The sequence below is a fragment of the Rattus norvegicus genome, chromosome 1, assembly GCF_021556685.1.
Source record: "Rattus norvegicus strain SHRSP/BbbUtx chromosome 1, alternate assembly SHRSP_T2T, whole genome shotgun sequence".
Classification (NCBI taxonomy): Eukaryota; Metazoa; Chordata; class Mammalia; order Rodentia; family Muridae; genus Rattus; species Rattus norvegicus.
Window position 1 is genome coordinate 242,709,758 of NC_141534.1, and position 16,881 is coordinate 242,726,638.

Below are 16,881 nucleotides of genomic sequence, written 5' to 3' on the forward strand. Positions count from 1 at the left end.
TCTCAAGCAATCAGCCTTCACATTTTAATCCAAATGCACAGCTTTAATTTTAAGTCATGTACTCTTCCATGCCCCTGACATAGAATAATATATGTGTATTGTGGTAGGCTTTTGTTAAAAGAACCCAAACGGTATAAAAGCATCTATAAACAGGACAAATACCCCACAAATGTCGGAAGCAACATGTGGATGCAGTTGGTAACATCTGTGCAGCTTTGAGTATTATTCAAGGTAAGTGACGTCAGCAGTTTCTTCCCTAGTAAAACTCTGCTAAGGCTATCTATAAGGAATCCTTTGTTCCTTTCCCATAACATGCTTTCTATGCTGTTCAAGAAATGGAGAGGAAAGCCCTTTGTTAGGGTCAAGAAGGGATATAGGAGGGCACGCAAAGGCAATAGGATCAGATCAGATAGGCCAGAAACAACAAACCACAGACAGTCAGAAGACACAGGGAGAGAAATGGAGCATTCAGTTTTGAGCTGGCTCTTGGTCAAAGTGTTCCAAGAGGAAGTTTGTCTTCATTCCTTAATTCGATATTGACACATTCCAGCACCCACTGTGAGGTTAATACATTAACCAACACAACCAGTAAGTCTTAGCTCAAGAGATAAAAAGTATGAACTATCTTTGAATTTTGGTTGAGGATTATGTGGAGGTGACCAAGCCTCTGCTGGGGAAGGTGCATGAGTCTCATGCAGGCTGCTCTCCTTATGGCCCCCCATGTGGGCCTGTGGGAATATGTGCTGTGGAATCTCCTGGCCTTTCCTGAGGGAATGCTTGGTCCACTTTCGCTTTGTGTTTGCATTTTTGGCTTTGCTATTAGAAGCCTTCGCTTTCATTTTGTCTGTGATAGATATTTTCCCAGAAACAGAAAAAGAAAGCTTCAACTATGATTTATTCTTGTTTTTCTCTGAGGATTGTGGGGGTGAAATAGATCACAAGGCCCTAGCTAACATCTGGATGTTCTCTTCCAATGGGAACTTAGTTCTGACACTGATTTGCCCACCAACTTATTTCAAAGCACAGTTAGTTGATTATCAAAATGTTAGGGTGGTCTTGCTGGATCGTTGATTCCGAGGCTTAATGGGAACACTCAGAGGTGACCCAAGCAAGAATGAGGAACTGACTTAGGTTGCTAATTTGCTGAGAGCCCTGGGCGTTAGAGGAATTAGATCTCTTGATTAGGATATGGGGAGATGCTAGGTGCTAATAATTAAATCAGAATTTCCTGGCTGTGTATTCTAAAACCTCTCTATACTGTAACCGCAATTACTAGCAACCATGGTCACTTGGTGATGTCCCTGTGTACTGGGTTAGATATTAACTGCTTGCTGAAACTGTGCTCCCTTTCTCGATACAGTCCGTGGGGTAGCAGGAAACCACAGAGATTGAGGAGGAAAAGGAAGGGGGAAAGTACAGGGTGCACATTATTGTTCAATGTAGGAAGTTCTTAAAAGAAATTGTGCATGAGGAAATAAGAAAACGAATGGTAAACATTTTCAGCTGTGAAGAATCAGGTGTATAAATAAAGGCGATGATGTGAGCTGTCTCAGGGCCAGGGTGTGAGATGAGCTTCTTGTCCAAGTCTCTTTTGCCTATTCTACACATTCTCCTTGGGGTTTTGAACCCTGCCAGGGCTGGACTCTGACTGATAAGCCCATTGACATTGAGGGAGAAGTGAACTGGTACTTTTATCTACTTTGGAATGTATGTGAAAATAAGACTAACTGGTAAAGAGACATAAATGATTGATCTGTGGAAAGCAAGTAGAATAAAATAATGTTACAGACTCCGTACGGCTATACAGGATTTCAGTATAAAACTTAGATATCTCATAACAAAATGGAAAGAGGTGAAGTTTGTACAGAAAAGGTCCTCATTTTTGTCTAAGATAAATAATGAACTTTCTAAGGGCAGGGGTAATCCACCATTTCTTCTGATTTTCAGTAGTGAGTCAGCACTGAACAACTTCCATTTTGGCGACAGTTTTGCTATCCCAGATGTATAGCAAGCTGAATTTTCTATCCTTGCCATGTGTGAAAGTGATATTTCAGAAAAGTCCCTGTCTCCTTTTCACTTTTGTTTTGGATTTGGGCACGAGGGGGCTGTGTGTGCTGAACACACCAACATTTTCTCTTCTGGAGAAAGAATGCTTTCTTCCTCTCCACCACTTCCAACCACCTCTGCTATTGTTGGGCACAGTGTCTTGTAGGACAAGACCTTCTGGCTATTCCTCCTCCTCCTCCTCCTCCTCCTCCTCCTCCTCCTCCTCCTCCTCCTCCTCCTCCTCCTCCTCTTCCCCCCCCCCACAGTTGTGTCCCTCTGTGCCCAAGATCTCAGGAGCCTCAGAGGAAACTCTGACATCCACTTTCCCTAGGATTCAGAGCTGTTGTAAGTGGCACCAGGAAAGAGATCCATTTGTTAGCACAGGGAAGCGCGCTTGAGGCTCCCATGTTAGTGCCAAAGAGGACCTGTAGCAGCAGCCCTCCTGGGACAGACTCCCTTTTAAGCCATTTTCAGTACTTGTTCATCCATAGAACCTGTGGGTCGAGAGGGTTAGCAAATGCCTAAAAACCTAGCCGATGTGGAAGCCAGGAGGCTCATGGAATTGGTTGTAGTGTTGTCTGCCTATCAACCTGTCATGAATAGAAAGTGTGTGTTGGGACATACTTTAACTCAACTCTGTCCCTTCTAAGTTCTCTCTCACAGGTGATTACCAGCTACATGTCAAAAGGCTTCCTTGTACTGATCAATGAGCATGTCCCACAGACTTGGTATTAATAACCTCCTGAAACTCAAAGTCAATGGTAAACCAAGCATCTTAGTAGCTAGATCATGCTTCATCCAAATTATCTATTATCTATTATTATTATTATTATTATTATTATTATTATTATTATTATTATTATTAAATGTTCTGATGCAATTTGTTTCTTGTATGTAATAGGCATGTTTAGTTTTTCTGACAAGATGGGCAAAGAGTATCCAGACCTGTGGGTCCTTACATATGAACCTGTCTGTCTCCTTTAGGTAATCATCTCGCTTTGGTTGATATATGTAAATATACTGCATCGTATTCATGCCTCCATCATTGTAAAAATAACTGGGGGGGGTGTTCCAACTTTCATTGTATCTTCTGAGAATTAGTTTCTTCTTAGATATTTCTTTTTTTTTCCTTTTATCGGATATTTTTTATTTACATTTCAAATGTTATACCCTTTCCCAGTTTCCCAGACATAAGCCCCCTAGCCCATCCCTCTCCCCTTCTCCTATAAGGGTGTTCCCCTCCCCATCCACCACCCCTTCCTACCCCCACCACATTCCCCTACACTGGGGGTCCAACCTTGGAAGGACCAAGGGCTTCTCCTTCCATTGGTGCCCAGCAAGGCCATCCTCTGCTACATAAGCAATTGGAGCCATGGGTCAGTCCATGTATAAAGTCTTTGGGTAGTGGTTTAGTCCCCTGGGAGCTCTGGTTGGTTGGCATTGTCTTTCTCATGGGGTTGCAAGCCCCTTCAGCTCTTTCAATCCTCTCTCTGATTCCTCCAATGGAGGTCCCGTTCTCAGTTCAGTGGTTTGCTGCTAGCATTCACCCATGTATTTGACATGCTCTGGCTGTGTCTCTCAGGAGACATCTATATCCGGTTCCTGTCAGCATGCCCTTCTTAGCTTCATCAAACTAATCTAGTTTTGGTGGCTGTATATATATATATATATATAGGCCACATGTGGGGCAGGCTGTGAATGGCTGTTCCTTCAGTCTCTGCTCCAAACTCTGCCTCCATATCTCCTGCTGTGAATATTTTTGTTCTCCCTTTTAAGAAGGAATGAAGCACTTTGGACATCCTTCTTCTTGAGCTTCATGTGCTCTGTGTATTATATCATGGGTAATTCGAGCTTTGGGGCTTATATCCACTTATCAGTGAGTGCATACCATGTGTGTTTTTCTGTGATTGGGTTAGCTCACTCAGGATGATATTTTCCAGTTCCATGCATTTGCCTATGAATTTCATGAAGTCATTGTTTTTGATAGCTGAGTAATATTCCATTGTGTAGATGTACCACATTTTCTGTATCCATTCCTCTGTTGAAGGGCATCTGGGTTCTTTCCAGCTTCTGGCTATTATAAATAAGGCTGCTATGAACATAGTGGAGCATGTGTCTTTGTTGTATGTTGGATCATCTTTTGGATATATCCCCAAGAGAGGTATAGCTGGGTCCTCAGGTAGTGCAATGCCCAATTTTCTGAGGAACCTCCAGACTGATTTCCAGAGTGGTTGTACCAGTTTGTAATCTCATCAACAATGGAGGAGTGTTCCTCTTTTCCCACATTCTTGCTAGCGTCTGTTGTCATCTGAGTTTTTGATCTTAGCCATTCTGACTGGTGTGAGGTAGAATCTCAGGGTTGTTTTGATTTGCATTTCCCTGATGACTAAGGACATTGAGCATTTCTTTAGGTGCTTCTCAGACATTCGATATTCCTCAGCTGAAAATTCTTTGTTTAGCTCTGTACCCCATTTTTAATAGGGTTATTTGTCTCCCTGCGGTCTAACTTCTTGAGTTCTTTGTATATTTCGGATATAAGCCCTCTCAGATGTAGGATTGGTAAAGATCTTTCCCTAATCTGTTGGTTGCAGTTTTGTCCTAATGACAGTGTCCTTTGCCTTACAGAAGCTTTGCAGTTTTATGAGATCCCATTTGTCGATTCTTGATCTTAGAGCATAAGCCATTGGTGTTTTTTCAGGAAAATTTCCCCAGTGCCCATGTGTTCCCCACATTTTCATCTGTTAGTTGGAGTGTATCTGGTTTGATGTGGAGGTCCTTGATCTATTTGGACTTAAGCTTTGTACAGGGCAATAAAAATGGATTGATTTGCATTTCTCTACACACTGACCTCCAGTTGAACCATTTGTTGAAAATGCTATCTTTTTTCCATTGGATAGTTTTAGCTCTTTTGTCAAAGATCAAGTGACCATAGGTGAGTGGGTTCATTTCTGGGTCTTCAATTCTATTCCACTGATCTCCCTGCCTGTCTCTGTACCAATATCATACAGTTTTTATCACTATTGCTCTGTAATACAGGGATGGTGATTCCCCCAGAAGTTCTTTTATTGTTGAGGATAGTTTTAGCTATACTGGGTTTTTTGTTATTCCAAATGAATTTACAAATTTTCTTTCTAACTCTATGAAGAATTGAGTTTGAATTTTGATGGGGATAGCGTTGAATCTGTAGATCGCTTTGGGCAAGATGGCCATTTTTGTTATATTAATCCTGTCAATTCATGAGCATGGAGATCTTCTTCAATTTCTTTCTTCAGAGACCTAAAGTTCTTGTCATACAGATCTTTCACTTGCTTGGTTAGAGTCATGCTGAGATATTTTATATTATTTGTGACTATTGTGAAGGGTGTCATTTCCCTAATTTCTTTCTCAGCCTCTTTATGCTTTGAGTAGAGAAAGGCTACTGATTTGTTTGAATTAATTTTATACCCAGTCACTTTGCTGAAGTTGTTTATCAGGTTTAGGAGTTCTCTGGTTGAACTTTTGAAGTCCCTTAAGTACACTATCATATCATCTGCAAATAGTGATATTTTGATTTCTTCCTTCCAAATTTGTATCCCTTTGACCTCCTTTCATTGTCTGATTGCTGTGGCTAGGACATCGAGTACTATATTGAATAGGTAGGGAGAGAATGGGCAGCCTTGTCTAGTCCCTGATTTTAGTGGAATTGCTTCAAGTTTCTCTCCATTTAGTTTAATGTTAGCTACTGGTTTGCTGAATGTGAATTTTTACTATGATTCTTACATAGTAAATACATATACATACATATAAATTTTTACATAGATTTTTACTATGTTTAGGTATGGGCCTTGAGTTCCTGATCTTTCCAGGATTTTATCAAGAAGGGGTGTTGAATTTTGTCAAATGCTTTCTCAGCATCTAATGAAATGATCATGTGGTTCTTATCTTTGAGTTTGTTTATATAGTGGATTACATTGATGGATTTTTTTAATATTAAACCATCCCTGCATTGCTGGGAAGAACCCTACTTGATCATGATGGATGATGGTTTTGGTGTGTTCTTGGATTGAGTTTTTGAAGATTTTATTTAGTATTTTTGCATCAATATTCATACAGTATATTGGTCTGAAGTTCTGTTTCTTTGTTGTGTCTTTGTGTGGTTTAGGTATAAGAGTAATTGTGGCTTCATAAAAGGAATTGGGTAGCGCTCCATCTGTTTCTATTTTGTGGAATAGTTTGGACAGTTTGGTATGAGGTCTTCTATGAAGGTCTGATAGAATTCTGCACTAAACCCATCTGGTTCTGGGCTCTTTTTGGTTGGGAGACTTTTAATAACTGCTTCTATTTTTTTTTAGGAGTTATGGAGTTCTTTAGGAGTCTGTTCCTGATTTAACTTTGATACCTGGTATTTGTCTAGAAAATTGTCCATTTCCTCCAGATTTTCCAGTTTGTTGAATATAGGCTTTTGTAGTTTTTTTTTAATTTCCTCAGATTCTGTTGTTATGTCTCCCTTTTCATTTTTAATTTTGTTAATTTGGACCCACTCTCTGTGACCTCTCGTTAGTCTGGCTAAGGGTTTATCTATCTTGTTGATTTTCTCAAAGAACCAGCTCCTGCTTGTGTTAATTCTTTGTATAGTCCTTTTTGTTTCTACTTGGTTGATTTCAGCCCTGAGTTTGATTACTTCCTCCCTTCTACTCCCCTTGGGTGTATTTGCTTCTTTTTGTTCTAGAGCTTTTAGGTGTGCTGTCAAGCTGCTGATGTGTGCTCTCTCCTGTTTCTTTTTGGAGGCACGCAGAGCTGAGTTTTTCTCTTAGCACTGTTTTCTTTGTGTCCCATAAAGTTTGGGTATCTTGTGCCTTCATTTTCATTAAATTCTTAAAAGTCTTTAATTTTTTTCTTTATTTCTTCCTTGAGCAAGTTATCATTGAGCAGAGCATTGTTCAACTTCCATGTATATGTGGGCTTTCTGCGTTTTTGTTGTTATTGAAGTCCAGCCTTAATCTGTGGTGATCTGATAGGATGCATGGGATTATTTCAATCTTCCTGTATCTGTTGAGGCCTGTTTTGTGTAGTATCATGAGGTGCTGAGAAGAAGGTATATTCTTTTGTTTTAGGGTGAAATGTTCTATAAATATCTGTTAAGTCCATTTGGTTCATAACTTCTGTTAGTTTCTATATGTCTCTGTTTAATTTCTGTTTCCATGATCTGTTCATTGATGAGAGTGGGGTGTTGAAATCTCCTACTATGTGTAAGGTACAATGTGTGATTTGAGCTTTAATCAGGTTTCTTTTAGGAACATAGGCGCCCTTGCATTTGGAGCATAGATATTTAGGATTGAGAGTTCATCTTGGCAGATTTTTCCTTTGATGAATATGAAGTGTCCTTCCTTATCTTTTTTGATGAATTTTGGTTGAAAGCCAATTGTATTCGATATTAGAATGGCTACTCCAGCTTGTTTCTTCAGACCATTTGTTTGGAAAGTTATTTCCCAGCATTTTATTATGAGGTAGTGTCTGTCTTTGTCTCTGAGGTGTGTTTCCTGTATGCAGCAAAATGCTGGGTCCTCTTTACTTATCTAGTCTGTTAGTCTACGTCTTTTTATTAGGGAATTGAGTCCATTGATGTTAAGAGATATTCAGGAATAGTGATTGTTGCTTCCTGTTATTTTCATTGTTAGAGGCGGAATTATGTTTGTGTGTCTCTCTTGTTTTGGTTTGGTTGCAAGGAGATTACTTTCTTTTTCTAGGGTGTAGTTTCCCACCTTGTGTTGGAGTTTTCCATCTATTATCCTTTGTAGGGCTGGATTTGTAGAAAGATATTGTGTAAATTTGGTTTTGTCATGGAATATCTTGGTTTCTCCATCTATGTTAATTGAGAGTGTTGCTGGATATAGTAGCCTGAGCTGGCATTTGTGTTCGCCTAGGGTCTGTCTGACATCCACCCAGGATCTTCTGGCTTTCATAATCTCTGGTGAGAAGTCTGGTGTAATTCTGATAGGTCTGCCTTTATATGTTACTTGACCTTTTCCTCTTACTGCTTTTAATATTCTTTGTTTTGTGCATTTGGTGTTTTGACTATTGTGCGACAGGAGAAATTTCTTTTCTGGTCCAATCTATTTGGAGTTCTGTATGCTTCTTGTACGTTTATGGGCATCTCTTTCTTTAGGTTAGGGAAGTTTTCTACTGTAATTTTGTTGAAGGTATTTTCTAGCCCTTTAAGCTGGGAGTCTTCACTCTCTTCTATACCTATTATCCTTAGGTTTGATCTTCTCATTGTATCTTGGATTTCCTGGATGTTTTGGGCTGGCATCTTTTTACATTTTACATTATCTTTGACAGTTGTGTCGATGTTTTCTATGGTATCGTCTGCTTGTATCACCTGATCTCTTCCCTAGGTTTTGTTGTCTCCCTTTGTGCTTTCTTTAGTATTTCTATTTCCATTTTTAGGTCCTGGATGGTTTTGTTCAATTCCTTCACCTGTTTGGTTGTGTTTTCCTGTAATTCTTTAAGGGATTTTTGTGTTTCCTCTTTAAGGGCTTCTACTTGTTTACTTCTGTTGTCCTGTATTTCCTAAAGGAAGTTATTATGTCCTTCTTAAAGTCCTCCATCATCACCATAAAGTGTGATTTTAAATCTAAATCTTGCTTTTCTGGTTTGGATATCCAGTATTTGCTTTGCGGGGAGAATTGGGCTCCGATGATGCCCAGTAGTCTTGGTTTCTGTTGCTTATGTTCCTGCGCTTGCCTCTCGCCATCAGGTTTTCTCTGGTGTTAGCTTGTCTTGCTGTCTCTGACAGTGGCCTGACCCTCCTGTAGGCCTGTGTGTCAGCACTCCTGTAGACCTCTTTTCTTTCTTTCAGCCGGATCTGGGAACAGAGAGCTCTGCTCTCAGTGTATAGGCATTCCTGATGACTGGCTTTCAGCAGAACCCCGAAGGGTCCTGCCCCAACTGTTCCTAGGTCCCTGTGCCCACAAGGCATAGATGACACTAGGTGATTTCCTCTTGTGTCAGGAATGTGGGCAGAAAGTAGTTGTTTCCTCTGAGCTCTCGAGAGTGTCCGAACTTCTGAGGATCCAGCTTTTCCCCCTAAGGGATTTGGGTGTAGGGAGCTGTGTGATTGGTCCAGTTCAGTTCTGGCACAGGCAGAAGCCAGCAGGTTCCTCCCGCTGACTGCCCCTATATTCCTGTATCCAGAGGCACTATGCAGTTTCCTCTTGGGCCAGGGATGTGGGCAGAAGTGGGCAGAAATGGTGGTCTGTCCTGTGGTCTCAGGATTGCCTGCACTTCTGGGAGTTTAGCTCTCTCCCCCATAGGATTTGTGTGCCCTTCCTTGACTATTTCAAGAACGTATATTAATTTTTATTTTATTTTTTAGATTTTTATTTTAAAAAGTAAATTATCCAGTCTACCCTGCCTGACTCAGGATTACTGTTGCTGAGCTGAAACACCACGACCAAAAACAACTTGGGAAAGGAAGGGTTTATTTGGCTTACACTTTCATGTTACTGTTCATCAAAGGCAGTCAGAACAGGAACTCGCGCTGGGCAGGAATCTGCAGGCAGCAGCTAATATAGAGGCCTTGGAGGATACCAATTACTGGCTTGTTCCTTGTAGCTTACTCAGGCTGCTTTCTTAAATAACCCAGAACCACCAGCCCAGGGATGGCACCACCCACAATGGGCTTCCAAATTCAGCATTAATTAAGAAAATGCCCCATGGGGGCTGGAGAGATGGGTCAGCGGTTAAGAGCACTGACTGCTCTTCCAGAGGTTCTGAGTTCAATTCCCAGCAACCACATGGTGGCTCACAACCATCTATAATCAGGTCTGGTGCCCTCTTCTGGCCTGCAGGCATACATGCAGGCAGAAGGCTGTATGACATATACATAATAAATAAATAAATGTTAAAAAAAAACTTTTAAAAAATTGTATAAAAAAATAAAAAAGAAAATGCCCCATAAGCTTGCCTACAGCCTGATCTTATGTATTTTCTTAATTGGCATTCCCTCCTTTCAGATGACTTTAGCTCATGTCAGGTTGACATAAAACTAGCCATCAATTCTCTCCCCTTTAATTCTTCCCTCCAACCATTGCTATTTCATCCCAAATTCAGCAGCCATCAATCATCAATAGATTCTCAGCTAAGGATGGTACTTCATGATTCCTTTGTTTATTCTTGCTAGGACTTTATCTGGCTTCATCTGGACCACGTCTTATATATGCATCATGGCTGTGTGAATTTGTACGGAAAACACTATTTTACTACAGTCATTCACTACCTTTCACTCTTACAATATTTGCACCCACTCTTTCACTATGATCCTTGAGTATTGAAAATAGGTGTGATATAGATGACCTTTTTAGGGCTGAGCATGCCTCACTCTCTTACTTTCTGAATGTACTGGCTGTGGGTCCGTTTGAAGAAAAGGAGCTTCTCTGATCATATTTAAGAGATACTCTAATCTATCATACAGAGATAATTACTTAGGGGCATTTTAGTAACATTTTCATATAGCAAATAGTAGTGGGTTCTCCTCCAGGGTCTATGCTTTCTTTGGCACAGATTCTCAGCTTAGTTGTATGGTATTAGGCATGAGTTTCATCTTGTGACATGGACCTCAAAACCAATCAGAAAATGATCAGTTACTCTTATAGCATTCATGCCACTGTAGTGCTGGTGGGCATATTTTACGAGGTCAGTCATTGCTGTAGCTTTCAGGGTTTACAGCTGGATAAGACTGTTGATCAATCTTCTCCTCTGAGAGCATACAGAGTTCCTTCCAGCACTATAAAAACTAGCTAGCAGGGATGAAATGTTCAGATCAGAACTAGTTTTATTGATCTCCTTTCTGTGAGACAAGAATATGGTATCTTCAGGAACAAAGTGTGAATGGCCCATGAAGTTCTGCAGGGTAACCAAGGACAGAGGTAATAACCTGTGGTGTTTGGGGGCAGGGGTGTATGGAACCCCACTGACCAACAAATTGAGAGAGGTACCTATTCATACTTGGCACTGGAGTTCTATGGTGTCTAGTAGTAGTAGGTGTCCAATAGTTACTGTTATGTTATATGATAACTCTATTTAAATGCTTTTAAAAATACGTATTCACTTAAAGAAGTTTCTATGTTGGGTTATCCTATGGCTTTTTTCATATGTCCTTAGCTTTATTTATTTCTCTCCACACTCCGTCCTCTACTGTAGTAGTGGTGTCCGGTTCGTCCTTTCAGCTCCATGCTCCCAGAAATAAGGCTCAGACTCAAAATATATTTATAAGTACCTTGGCCATTTAGCTCAGCTTTTCTCTTATTAGGTCATAACTTAAATAATCCCATTTATTTTAGTCTACCTTCTGCCCTGTGACTGATTACCTGTGCTCAGGTACCCTGTGTCCCTCTAGTTACATCTTCCAGGGGCTGCACCCCTGCACCTGGCTCTATCCCAGAATTCTTTCTGCTTCCTGAATGGCTCACTTCCTACTCTACCCTTTCCTATAGGCTATGGATTTTTAATTGACAGGTGATGCATCCATACAATACACAAGATATTCTTTCTACACTCTACTCTTCCCTCCCGTTACCTCCTAACTTTTTTCTGCTTTATTCTGTTTTCCACCTTCTAGCCACCTATGTTCCATTCCCCGTCCCTTGCCATCCATCCCTATGGTCTCCTTTTATGCTCCTGATTTCTCCCAATACTGCACAATTTAAACATTCAAAGATAAAATCTATATATGAGGGAGAAGATGCAGTTTCTTTCCGGGTCTGGGTTTACCACACTTACAATGATTATTTCTAGCTCCTTCCATTTGCCTGAAACTTTCCTAATTTCCTCCTTTACAGCTGAATAAAGCTCCAGTGTGTATATTTCCCACATTTTCATGGTCCGTTCATCTGTGGATGAGCATCTAAGATGTTTCCATTTCCTAGTTCTTGGGACTAGAGCAGCAAGGAACATGGAGAGGTAGGCATTATGCAGTGAGATATAGAGTCCTTTGGTATATGACCAGGAGTGGTCTAGTGTTGCAATAAATATTAAAAATAACCCCAATCCTTCGCTATCCAGCATTGTCGAGCCATATGGCATTATCAGAGTATTTTCATCTCAGTCATAAAAGCATCTCATCCGCTAAACTCCCAGTCTCTATCCCACACTGCTGCCAGCTACTGTCTGAGCCCAACAGCAACCTCTCCATCCATCTAGTTCCCAAGGAGGGTCGCTGTCACGCCAGTTTCGAACCGAGACCACCTATCTCTCAGCTCTCTCACTGAGAACTCTGCTCACATTCCCAGCAACTGCCCTAAGGTCGCGGTGGAGGCCACCGTCTGGCAGCTCTCTGCCTCTGCTCTGTTTACATTCCCAGCATCTGCCCCCTAATGGTTATAGTGTCAACTCCCAGCAACCCGTTAAAATCAAAACTTGAGATGCTTGAATTTAACAATCAGATTCATCTAAGTAATTTATCTCAGTAAATTTACATTTTACAAAATGTCCACACAATAAGCTCAGAGCCAATTGATAATGATATAAACCTAGATACGATAAATTGACCTACAGAAATCCATCCCTTAAGAAATCATCTTAACTCCCTGTGGCCATTTAAGGCCACACGGATCTGGGTCGTCCTTCTCTGCCTCCATCTTGGTTCTCCCCTTTCTCCTCTCTCCTCCCTAACCAAAACTCTGTCCCTGCCCCCTTTCTCACTGCCCAATCACAGGCCCTGCCCCATCCTGAGTCAGCCATCACCTTCATAAAGACAACAATCTACACTCTAGCTGGATCATACATGTAGTTCTAGTTTTACAGGATCTTCCACACTGATTTCCATAGTGTCTACAGCAGTTTGCACTCCCACCAACAGGGAAGAAATGTTCTCCTCCCCCGACATCCATGCCTGCAGGTTGCTGTCATTTACTTATTTGGATCTCAGACATTCTGACTGGGGTACGATGAAATCTCTAATTTTGATTTGCATTCTCTGAAGGTTATGGATGTTGAATATTCCAAAAATCACCCCCCCAAAAAAACCCCCAAATCCCAACTCAACCGTGTGTGTGTGTGTGTGTGTGTGTGTGTGTGTGTGTGTGTGTTTTGAGAATTCTGTTTAGTTCCATGCCTCAGTTTTTAATTGGATAGTTTAATTTCTTGGTGTTTAGAGTTTTGGGGGTTTTTGTTGTTTTAAAATAATCCTTATTCTGTTTTGCTTATCATTTTGCCTGCATGCATGTCTGTGCACCACATATATGCAATGAGCACAGAGGCCAAAACAGGATGCCTTTGGGACTAGAGTTACAGACAGTTCTCTCTCCCCATGTGGATGCTGGAAATTGAATCTGGGTTCTCTGGAAGGGCATCCAGTGCTCTTAACTGCTGAGCCCTCCCTCCCAACACTTACATTTAGGTTTTTGTTTTTTTTCCCAAGACATTAATACTCTGCCAGACATAAGTGGCATTTTCCCATTCTGTAGGCTGACTCTCTTCATTCAAGTGATGGTGTCCTTTGCTTTATAAAAGCTTTGTTTCATGAGGTTCCAATAAGATAGCTGGGCTTGTATAGAGCTGCATTCTAGGTCCTGTATGGACATCACCAGGTATAGCAGCATATCAAAGATTCTGGAATTTCATAGCCAAGAAGTCTAGAGAATGGGCCTCGGTAATCCAAATGAATGTTAATTGCAAGGTCCTAGAGCAGTGGTTCTCAGTCTGTGAGTCATGACCCACTTGGAGGTTGAGTGACCCTTTTACAGAGGTTGCCTAAAACCATCTGCATATCAGATATTTACATTATGTTTCATAACAGTAGCAAAATCAAAGTTATGATGAAGCAATGAAAATAATTTTATGATTGTGGGTCATCACATTGTAATGAACTGCATTAAGGGGTCACAACACTAGGAAGGGGGAGAACCACCATCCTAGACTACAACACCTCTCACCTCTATTTTTTACACCAGTGTCATATTCTCTCTCTCTCTCTCTCTCTCTCTCTCTCTCTCTCTCTCTCTCTCTCTTCCAGTGTCATTTTTACTTTTTCTTTCTTTTTCCAGTGTCATTTTCTACTCATGATCTTCTGGACGTCTTCTGAGTTGACAACTAGAACACAAAGTAGACTTGGATAGTCTGTTGTAGTTCTTCAACTGTTAGCAGACAAGTTTGTGGGCTCAGTCATTAACAATACTTTATAGATAACCACTTATGGTCTACAAAAGAAACCACCAATGTCTCTTTTCTACAGTGTAAAAGTGTAGGCGTCATCATTCCCATCTTTATAGAAAGAAAATGTTGGACCAAATGGAAAACAACTTTTCTTAGACCACAAAAGAGAAATCACAGGTCCAGCCGCTACACCACAGTACATGTAGGTGCTTCTGTTTTCGTGAAGCAGAAGCTGGTAGCCATAGCAACCCTGATGAGTCGTTGGGGGCCGGCCCTTCATCCTATGCCAGTTACTTCTAGCCTTCCCATCTGACTTAAGGAGAAAAATACACAAAACAAAACACTCAACAAGTGGAGGAAAAAAAAAAACACTCAACAAATGTCAAGTGGTAGATTAGAGGGTTTAATATTTACTTTTGAAGTTCAAGCTTGGAAACACAGCCCACACCCATTATGAGACTACAAGGAAGCTCAGTCAAGATTGACATCCAAAATAGTATATCAACGAACTATGGAGCCTCTGGCATCTATAGTTGTAAGCCTTGGTTACAATATTGATGAACAAATATATTAAAACTAAATTCCTCTTTTCCAACCTAATATACCTATCAGCAAAAAAAAATTTACAAAATTTGCTAAAAGGCATGAATACCCTGAAGACAGAACACAAAAATCAAGACTAAGAATGAGCTTGTCAAGGGTTGGAGAGATGGTCCTGTAATTAAGAGTACTCGCTGATCTTATAGAGGTCCTGGGTTCAATTCCTGGCACTCACATGCTGGCTAACAACCATCTACAACTCTAGTTACAGGGGATCTGATGCCCTTTTCTGACCTTTAAGGGCACTAGACACACTCATGTGGTGCACATGCATACATTCAGGTACAACATTCATATACATAAGAATATTTTTTTTAAAAAAGAATGACATTCATAAAACTCACGCACATGGGAATACACACAGGAATATCTAGAGAACTTTAAGCACCTGGAGGATACAACTGGACAAAGTTGGGGCAAGGAAGAGAGGAGTCCTATAAGCAGAAAATGGAAAATTTAAGGGCTGCAGGAAATAGTAGAAACCATGAGCGTTGTAACAGACACAAAGAATGTCTGTGATGTGCTCATTAATGGAAGAGACACTGCTAAAGACTAAGTGAGCTTGATATTTATGTGAAATATAAAAGGAGAAGAAGAAAAAAAAGGAACCTTTTAAAACCTTTTGGTAACTCCAGAAGGTTCAACGTATCAACTAGGCATGTCCTACTCAAACTACAGACAGCAAGGACAATTTTTAAAGAAGCTAGTGGAAGGACTCAACTACCTACAGAGAGACAAGGATTAGACCTCTTTTGAGAAGCCATGTAAGTAAAAGTGGGCTATAAAAAAAAAATCAACACTGTGCAACTCTATCAGCAAGGTATCCTTTGAAGGTAAGGGGGAAATGAACACTTTCGGAGCCAAAGCTAAAGGAGTTTACCACAGCTAACCTGAGCTGCAGGGGACGAGAATTTCCTCAAGCTAAGAGAAAATGGAGCTCAGAAGCTTACATTTAGCCAGGCACGGCAGCCACACCTTTAATCCCAGCACTCAGAAGGCAGAGGTAGGTGGATCTCCTGAGTTCAAAGTCCAGCCTGGTCTCCAGTTCCAGGACAGCCAGGGGCTACATAGAGAAACCCTGTCTCCAAAAACCAAAATCCAAACCAACCATCCAAAATACAAACAAAAAAATAAAAAAAATTAAAAAACTCTTACATCTACAAAAAAGCACACCAGTACATAAGTCTTTTTCTGATTCTTCATTTTCTACTTTGTAATTATTAACTTGGCTAAAAGGTTAACTGCTTGCTTAAGGGAATACTGGTAATGATCTATTGGGTGATTGTGACCGTTGAGTAAGTGAACTATCAGTAATGCTACCAAGGCACCAATCCTCCTGCCTCAACCTCAGAGCAGATATCTGGGACCACAAGTGCACATTATCATGCCTGACAAAACTTTTCCTTTTAAAGGAGTTATAACTGGTTTACTGAGATCCAATTTCTTCGATGACAAGGGTCACGTTAATTCCTTCTAACCTGTCCTCCGAAAGAGCTGACAATAGGTAGATACCAAGAGTTTTACTTTCTTTCACATAAGGTCCCCGACCACAAGGAAAGATAAAGGTTTTTAAGTGATTTGCATAGCATACTAAGCTGGAGTATGCTCAAAACCAAGTAGTCTTTCTGTATAACGGGGGTCAAATTTCAGCAGCATAAATTCTCATTTTATGGGGTACTAAGCAAGCTTGTGAAATGTCAAACCGATCAGACCTGGTATGTGCTTCAGACAGAAATAAACCACACGATTTCTAGGAAACCGGTGAAATTCCTTTGTGCCATATTGACAGTCATGGATTGAACTTAATCTCACCCCATAAGCAGAGGTTTCTCCCACTGCTGATTATGTTCCATAATAGCTCAGAGCACTGCCCGGGAAGAAACTGCTTTACACATAAAATGGGGACAGTTGTGGTTATGTGAGCATTACCAAGATAACACATGTAGACATGCTTAACTCGTGAGTATAATAATTGTAGCAGTTTTCTGGGGATCCAGCTGATCAAACAGGGCAGAAACTGCAGGTGCTTATCCAGCGTTTGTCTTGTCCCACATGCAACCTTCAGGATACAGGGACATTTCTCTTGGCCCTTCATGGGACTGG